This window comes from Triticum dicoccoides, chromosome 2B, assembly GCF_002162155.2.
Source record: "Triticum dicoccoides isolate Atlit2015 ecotype Zavitan chromosome 2B, WEW_v2.0, whole genome shotgun sequence".
Lineage (NCBI taxonomy): Eukaryota > Viridiplantae > Streptophyta > Magnoliopsida > Poales > Poaceae > Triticum > Triticum dicoccoides.
The window spans coordinates 232,203,337-232,212,336 of NC_041383.1; positions in this window are offsets into that span (position 1 = coordinate 232,203,337).

Here is a 9,000-nt window from a genome sequence, read left to right on the forward strand (position 1 = left end):
ACCCGAGAGAGGCGTTTGCCTACTGAACCCGAGCGATTGCACTGGCTAAGCATTACTGTACCCAAGCGATCGATCGACCCCTGACTGTTAACTGAACCCGATCGAGCGATTCCTTAGCTACTGCTGCTAACTGAAGCCGATCGAACCTGCTGCCTCTTGATGAACAGTGAGCATTGCTGGGGGTTGGATGAACAGCTCCCGGTGGGGGTTGGATGAACAGGACCCCATGGTAGAGAGGCCATTGCCACTGGATGAACAGTACCCCGATCGAGCTGGTTGGGGGTGGATGAATAGGACCCCGTGGAGGGCTAGTTGAACAGTAGCCGGTGGAGGGCTGGTTGAACAGTAGCCAGTGGAGGCTGGATGAACAAGAGCCCTGTGGATGAACAGTAGATGGTGGAGGCAGGAGGGAGACACCGTCAATGAATAGTCGTAGGTGGAGGCTGGAGGAGGTCGACGGTGGATGAACAATAGCCCGTGGAGGTTGGAGCGAGGCAGTAGACGATGGATGAACAGTAGCCCGTGGAGTCCCGTTTTGCGATACGCCACACCCCTCCCGATGAACATGACCCCCATTTCGACTGTAGGAGGTCGAAGAGAAGTCCGTTTCCTCCATTTTGTGGTACGCCACACCCCTCCCGATCAATAGGACCCCGTTTCGACCATAGGAGGTCGAAGAGATGTCTGTTTCCTCTGTTTTGCGGTACGCCAGACCCCTCCTGGTGAATAGGATCCTGTTTCGACCATAGGCGGTCGAACAGAAGGCTGTTTCCTCCGTTCTGCGGTACGCCAGGCCTCGTTTCGGCTGTTCCATCCAAGCCGGTTGGCTCTCGATGAACATGACGCATTCTGTTGCCCTCTGATGAACACGATGCAGTTTCTCTGTTCCGACCCAGCCGGTTGGGTGCCGATGAATAGGATGTCGTCACTGCTCTCCGCTGCCTCTCCATGTACATGAGCCCTGGCCGTACGTATGCGCGAGTAGGCATTTGAGACCCAGCCCGTATGTACGTACATGGCCGTATTTACTTTCTTTCACCCAGGCTGTACGTACGTGTACATGATATAGACGGGACTGCCTGACATGCTACGTCCGCGCCTCTACTACGACGCCCTTCCTTACTCGGCCACGGTTCATCACTGCAGCCTGTAGACAGACCAATCGACTAGTATGTACATACACGTTCACGACCAGACAGACAACCCTACGTACGGTTCGACCGGGTGGGTCCAGCTGCCAAGGAGGTAAGGAGACACTTCCTTGTGTGCGAAGATATAGCTGGTGGGTTCCAGATGTTAGGGGGAGAATCATATTTTCTGCCCGTAATATGGACACATTTTCTTGCATGTGAAGATGTAGCTGGTGGGTCCCAGCAGTCAGGGGGGAATGTTTTTTTCGCGAAATATGGTGGCCCATCCGGTGGGTCCCTGCTATTAGGTGGAGGAATCATTATTTTGCACGTAATAAGGAGGCACTTCCTTGTTGCGGCCGTGGACCCAGCTGTCAGCCTCTCCATGTACAGTACTCTTTCGATGGAAGTCGTTCCTTGACCACATTGACCACGCCGTGCCGAGAGCACCAAGGCGGTGGACGACGGCGAGGCCTAGGAAGGGGACGACGCGGAGCCGAGGAAGACGCGTCAGTGGATGCCCATGTTGAAAGGAGTACGAGGGTTGACTGGTTCGGCTGCGGTGTGAGGCTGCTATCAACGCAGAATAACAGGGGTTGTGGGTGAGTAGAGGGATGACTTGGCCAGAGGTTGGAGTAGGGTGGGGCGGTCAGGTCTGCGCAGCAGTAGAGCCAGCCACGGGAGGCAGGAGCAGGCGACACGACCGGCGCTGGTTTGGGCGGCTGGAGCAAGAAGACCAGAGGTTGAAGGAGCACTACGGCCATTGGATGGACATTGTATGGTCACTAGAGCTAGAAATTTGACTAAATTGACAAAGCTCTCCGTCCGCGTCAGTAGGCCCACAAGCCAGCCTCCAACTATGGTGGGTCCCAGATGGCAGGGGGAGTATTCATTTTTTGTGCGTTGGCCACGCCGCGCCGAGCGCATCCAAGATGGTGGACGATGGCGAGGCCTCGGACAACAACGAGCCGGAGATGGGAAGACGCGGGAGTGGAGTCGCAAACGGAGAGGTGTAGAGTGTTAACTAGTTCTGGTGCGGCGTGGTTCGGCAGTCGGTGGAGAAGAACAGGAGGTGTGGAGGGGTGGAGGGATGGCCTGGCCGGCGGTGGGGTAGCGCTTCACAGCGAAGCGCGCTAAGTAGACCTGCTAGCAGCAGGAGGCGGGATCAGGTGGTCCCGACGGCGTTGGAGGAAGAAGATGAGAGATTGAAGATGGATTCCGGTCATTGGATGTAAATCCAACGGCTATCGATGTTAGAATCATTTGTTGACTAAGTTGACAACGACTTGCGTTGGCTTCGACATATTGGCCCAAATTTCAGCCTCCAAAAATGTGGCACATATTCAACCCATTTTTTTTTTCAAAATTCATGGTCCATTTGATCTTTTTTTAGAATTACAGTCCATTTGCTGGGCTGGGTGAACAAATAATGTAGCGTCGATGCAGCCCATTTTTTTAAAAACTACAGACCATTTTCACTTTCTCGAATTACATGAATTTGCTGGGCTGGCTGAACAAATAATGTAGTGGCAGCCCATTTATTTTTTCCTAAAAAATTTCAGCCCATTTGCGGTTTCTCGAAATACACGATTTTGCGAGGCTGATTCTAATTATAATGTTGGGTTGGGCGCAGCAATGTTATCAAAAAATAAATAGGGGCTGAGCATTTTGTTATAAATATATTTAAATAATAAGTGTTTTATTATTACATTGGTCCTTAAATCTTACCAAGCTTCTGTACACAATCAACATGATTTTTGTTGCCTTAATGTAAAAAAATCCAGGATTTTATTGTTAAGAAACTATTTTTATAAGTTAATAAGACGTGAGATATTGTTTTATTATATATGTAAGTATCTGTTAAATATATGATGACAATAACAATAATATATAATAACATGTAAAATAATATAAATATATATAATATAGTTAGAAGGGAAACATAAGTTAGACCTAGCGTTCCTATTCTTGTATAGAAAAATAGAACAAACCTATGCGTTTTCTTTAAAAAAATACATAAGTTGGGTTGCGGATGTTTCAGGAAAAATAAAACCTAGGATGGGAGGTCCATAGGCCGGTCGATAGATGACAGCCCTCAAGAAAATACAAACCGGCATGTCGTGGGCTGCGCATGTTAAAAAAGAAAGCCTAGACGGGGCAACCCACAACCCAACTGATACTTGTTGCCCACTGATAATAAATGATACCTGCCAGCTCCCCGGCTTCGTTGTAATTTATCTCCTTTAGTAACTACGTTTAAGCACCTCAAAAAAATGTAACTATGTTGACAAACCCATGGGCCCCAACATCAGTATAGCATTAGGAGAAAGTATTTTTTCAATGAGGCACTTGCTTGCGTATGGCCATAGACCTGGTGGGTCCTGACTGTCCGCCTCTCCATTTACAATCCTCTCCAGATTCCTCTCGTTTGTTCAGCAAGTTCTCAATGACAGACATCGGCGCCGCAGCGAGCGCACAAAGGCAGAGGACGAGAACGAACCACCGGAGCCGGGGAAGGCATGCTACAGTAATGGTAGATGTTGTGCCTTATTTCTACCGAAACTACCAAACTAGCCCAATGGCCAAGTGACATACCCGACCGCTGTACCGCCCGGGTTCGATTCCACCTGATGCAGTGAAAATATCTCCAAATTTTTTGCCTCTGCCATTATTGACATGTGGGTCCCCATTGTCATCTACGCACACCACATCCAACACTTGCCAAAACTTCGTCCCTCGTTTTCTCTGTTTTTCGCACACTCGACATTGTGTGGGCATTTTGAAAATAGCATATCTTTTTGACTGTGCATCATATGAAGATGTGCTATGCATGAATGTTCATCAGCATGATGTTACCTGGCTGGTAGTTCCATTCTCGACCATGAATAAAACTTCCAACATGATGTTATCCCTGTTTGAAAAGGATGTGTTAATATAAATGCTCTGCCTCTGAAACTTGCAGTTTCTTATCTGAAACTGAAACTTGCAGTTTCTTCTCTGAGAATCACATTGTCTCCACTTTTATATGAAACTACATTTTTAATTGCTAAAAATAGATCTCTAGAATTCATAAAATACTTCATATGCTCAATACTGCAAATCTTAAATTCAAAAGACATTCATATCTGAAAGTACTCTCAAAATATACAACACAAAACACAATTCACAACCTGCAAATACTGACAACCCTAAGCTCCTCCTGAAAATTAACAACCTGCCTGACTATTGGGTTGGGGGACAGTCCCCTCCTATTCCTTGGCGGCAGACAGCCACCCCGTGAGACGATGTGAATGGCGCGGGAGAGGATGGCGGGGAAGCATCGTCGGGCCAACTGCTTTTCTCCTCTTGCAGTTGGGTTCGGTCGATGAAGACTCCACCGGCTCGCTCTGGCACGACACCCTCACAAACGGCACCCTGTAGATGCTCAATCCTTCAATCTCTGGTGGATGCTCCATCTTGGATCGATACTCCCACCACCGCTGCCTCACAATCGGATTCGGTGAATCTGTTTGCTCCATGGCCTAGAGGAGCAACTCTATGTACTCCCGCATGACTCCCTTCAGGAGTATCGCTGCCTTTTCGCTATGTTACAGATATTTGGCCCTGGATGTCGCAGTCGCCGGTAGTTGGTCCTTGTTGTCAAACCAAGACTATATATCCAACATCCTAGCTAGCTTCACTGGGTCGCCGTCTGCGATCCTCACGTATCAGTTGTACTCCTCCATCGATCTACTTCTCCACATCACCTTCACTCACCGGCGGTGGTTTTTGAATGGAAGAGGAGAGGAGCAGCGCTGGTTTTGGATTAGAACGGGAGAGGAGCGATGTTGGTTTTGGATTGGAACAGGAGAGGAGGGGTGATGGTTTTGAAATGGAAGAGGAGAGGAGCGGCGCTGGATTTAGATTGGAACAGGAGAGGAGCGGTGGTGGTTTAAGAGGAGAGAAGCGGCACTGGTCTTGGAAGTATTTTTTTGTATTGCGTATTTTGGGTCAAAGTTTGACCATGTACTCTATTTAACAAGCAAAATGTGAATGCATGCCACCAGAAATTGCATCATTTGGTTCGTGTCGATGTCAAAACCGGCGGATCTCGGGTAGGGGGTCCCGAACTGTGCGTCTAGGCGGATGGTAACAGGAGACGAGGGACATGATGTTTTACCCAGGTTCGGGTCCTCTTGATGGAGGTAAAACCCTATGTCCTGCTTGATTAATATTGATGATGTGTATTACAAGAGTGGATCTACCACGAGATCAAGGAGGCTAAACCCTAGAAGCTAGCCTATGGTATGATTGTTGTAATGGATGTTATGTCCTACGGACTAAAGCCCTCCGGTTTATATAGACACCGGAGAGGGCTAGGGTTACACAGAGTCGGTTACAATGGTAGGAGATCTACATATCCGTATTGCCAAGCTTGCCTTCCACGCCAAGGAAAGTCCCATCTGGACACGGGACGAAGTCTTCAATCTTGTATCTTCATAGTCTTGGAGTCCGGCGGACGATGATAGTCCGGCTGTCCGGATACCCCTAGTCCAGGACTCCCTCAGTAGCCCCTGAACCTGGCTTCAATGATGATGAGTCCGACGCGCATAATGTTCGGCATTGCAAGGCGGGTTCCTCCTCCAAATAATCCATAGAAGATTGTGAACACCAGGATAGTGTCCGGCTCTGCAAAATAAATTCCACATTCCACCGTAGAGAGAATAATATGTGCACAAGTTCAATCTGCTGACGTATTTTGCGGCGTGACGTCACACCACTACCAAGCTTTTACTTGAATCGTTTTTTATTATACCACCTCAGCGCGTTTAGCGAAGCGGTTTCCTTGGCACGTCTTGTCGAAGCAGAGATCGTGTTCCCCTTATTCCGGGATTCTCATCAATACGGACGTGGGTAACCCAACCGCGCCATTGATGGTGGCGCTTGGGAGATAAGCGAGTTTTACTAGGCCAGTGGGGACGCATAGTCTTCGTCCGCCTATATATAAGGGATAAGGATTCACCTTTTCACCTACGCCTTCTTCCTCCTTTGCTTATCCATCTCCGTGCACTCGAGCTCCAGCTCCCAAGTTCGCGCATCTCGCCTCGACCTTCTCCGACCATGTCCGGAGCGCGAGGTAAATGGTTGGCCTCCACTGTTAAGGAGGAGCACATCACAAAGCTGCGCAGCGCCGGATACCTTTCCGGCGACATCGCGCACCGGCTGCTCGACGAGGGGCAGCTCATCCCCACCCCCAGGCCCCATGAGAGGGTCGTTTTCCTTCCCCACTTCCTCCGCGGACTGGGCTTTCCACTTCACCCCTTTGTCCGGGGGCTCATGTTCTACTACGGCCTGGATTTCCATGACCTGGCGCCGAACTTCATCCTCAACATCTCGGCGTTTATCGTCGTGCGCGAGGCCTTCCTGTGCATCCAGCCCCACTTCGGCTTGTGGCTCAAGACCTTCAATGTCAAGCCGAAGGTAGTGAAGGGCACTCAAGCGGAGTGCAGAGGCGCCATGTTGGGCAAGATGCCCAACGTCCTTTGTTCGAAGGGGCCTTCGTGGAATCCGTCAAGGGGTGGCAGTCGGGGTGGTTCTACATCACCGAGCCGCACGACCCTAAGTGGGCGGCGGCCCCCGAGTTTAGATCTGGTATCCCTGTGCAGCTCACCTCCTGGAAATAGAAGGGCTTACTATGGGGTAATTCGAAGGAGCTGACGGGACTCCAGGCCTGTATCCAGAAGCTGGTGAACAAGAAGCTCAGGCTTGTTAACGTGGTCCAAGTCATGCTCGTCCGCCGGATTCTCCCATGCCAAGAACGGGCATTCAATCTGTGGGAGTTCAATCCGGAATAGCACCAGGCATTGAGCGGGCTCTTTGACACGACGTACGAAGGCGCCTGGAGGGTGCTGTTTAAGGGCGCCGAAGCCCCCGCATCCGCGACGGAAGATCGCGGATTTCACTCGCAGCGTCCAGCCGACGAGGTAAGTGATTCTACCCCTTTACGGGACACTTGTTGTTAATAGTTCGACCCTAAGAGGGTTTCAATTTCCCTTTTCCTTTGACAGGACTAGATGAAGAAGGCCGAGCAGCTCATCTGCCCGGCTCCCATGCTAGAAAACCCAGTAGACGCCCGTCTAGCGGGGCTGCTGGTTCCGGCACCGCATGTGGTGCCGGAGAAGAAGGCCAAGAAGGTGGCCACGGGTACTCGAAAGAGTTCCCGTTTTCAGGTCTCTGACGACTCCGAGGCGGACTCCTCCCCCGAAGATGAGGAGGAGGAAGAAGACTCTCTCCCAGAGGAGGGAGAGAGGAAGAGGAAGGCTTCCCCAACCGGGGAGGCCGAAGGGTCCAAGAGGGGAAGAACTATTCCCCCGGACAGCTCCGCCAACACCAATGTTGGCGGCGAAGAGTGGCCTTCAAGGGCCAGGCCTCCGGCGAGATCGTAAGTATCCGGATCCCTGAGTAACTTATAATTTCTTTTCATGTCACATAGCGTCCTTCTAATGCCGCATACTGCCTGCAGTCCGGCCGATGATGATCTCCCCGCTTCGTCGAGCGGGTCGTTGGCTCCGTCGGATGTAGATTCCATCCCGACTGCCTCCACCCCTCGCGCCGCTGAGGATGCCGAGGTGGGATCCCAGGAAGGGACCCATCAGGAGGAGGCTCCGGAGGCGCCGCAAGGCAGCCTCCCGGACTTTGCGCCGGACTCCACGCCGGAACCCGCAGTGGTTCCGGAGTCCGGCAGGCGGCCCCTTCGCAAGAAGGGCAAGACCGTGACGCCGGCGACCTCCGTCCAACCGGAGGCGCCGGACAACTTGCTGGAGGCGCTCCAAGGCGCTTCCATTGAGGAAGAACACCGCACTGTTATGAGTGCGGTGATTCAGAAGGTTCAGCTCGCCAAGAGCGGGCTGACCGAAGCCTGCAGTAGCCTTCTAACAGGCTTTGAGGTAAGAAGTTAAAATTATGTAATGTAATACTGCATAGACAGTAGCCCCTGATGCTCAGTTCGGTGTTCAGAAAGAAAAGCCGGACTGAGGATCTAAAAAGATATACTCAGGGTTGCTAAAAAGTATGTCAATATGGGTTTGCAGGCTGCGCTGCTGACCTCTGCCGCACTGACTGCGGAGGTCGGTGCATTGAAGCAGGATCTCGAGCGGTCCGAGCAAGAGCTCAGCCGTGCCAAGAAGCGGCTCGAGGACAAAGAAGGTGAGTAACACCACTTTGAATAGTTACCTTACAGAAAAGGATTTAGGTTGCAATAAGAGAATAACAAGGATAACATGGGTACTGTAGGGGCCACGAATGAGGTGGCAACCCTGAAGGAGGCTGTGTCCGCGGCCGAACGCAATGCGGCCGCGGAACGGGCAGAGTGAGAGAAGCAGGAGGCGTGTGTGGCGGAGGTGCGGCAAGAGCTCCAGGCTCTCATGGAGAAGCATGAGAGTTTGGAGCGCGACTCAAAGACTCGAGAGTCCGAGCTCGCCTCGGCTCTCAAAAGTGCCAAGTCCTCCAAGGCCGAGGCCCGTAAGGCCCTTCAGGAGGTTGAGGATATGAAGAAAATAGCAGCGGGTAAGGCATTTTTCATGCAAAGCAAGCATGTTAATGTAAACTACCTGACACTTACCCGAATTCGGAGCTCTCCAGGGGCGTTTGCAGATCTGCCTTGCAGTGTGTCCGATGCCGCCGCATTCTACCGTGGCGAGGAGGGGAGCTCAATGGAGAAGGTCTTCTGGTCTCAGTACGCTGAGGCCGGCCATCCGGTGCCCCCTAGCGACCAGCTGAAGCAGCTGGTCGAGCTCCACAAGGTGGCTGAGGAGGCCATGAAGGGCCTCATAGTCCGGCTGTGGCCTGGACAGGCCATGCCTGGGAGCTACTTCGGCCTTGTGCGGCGGCT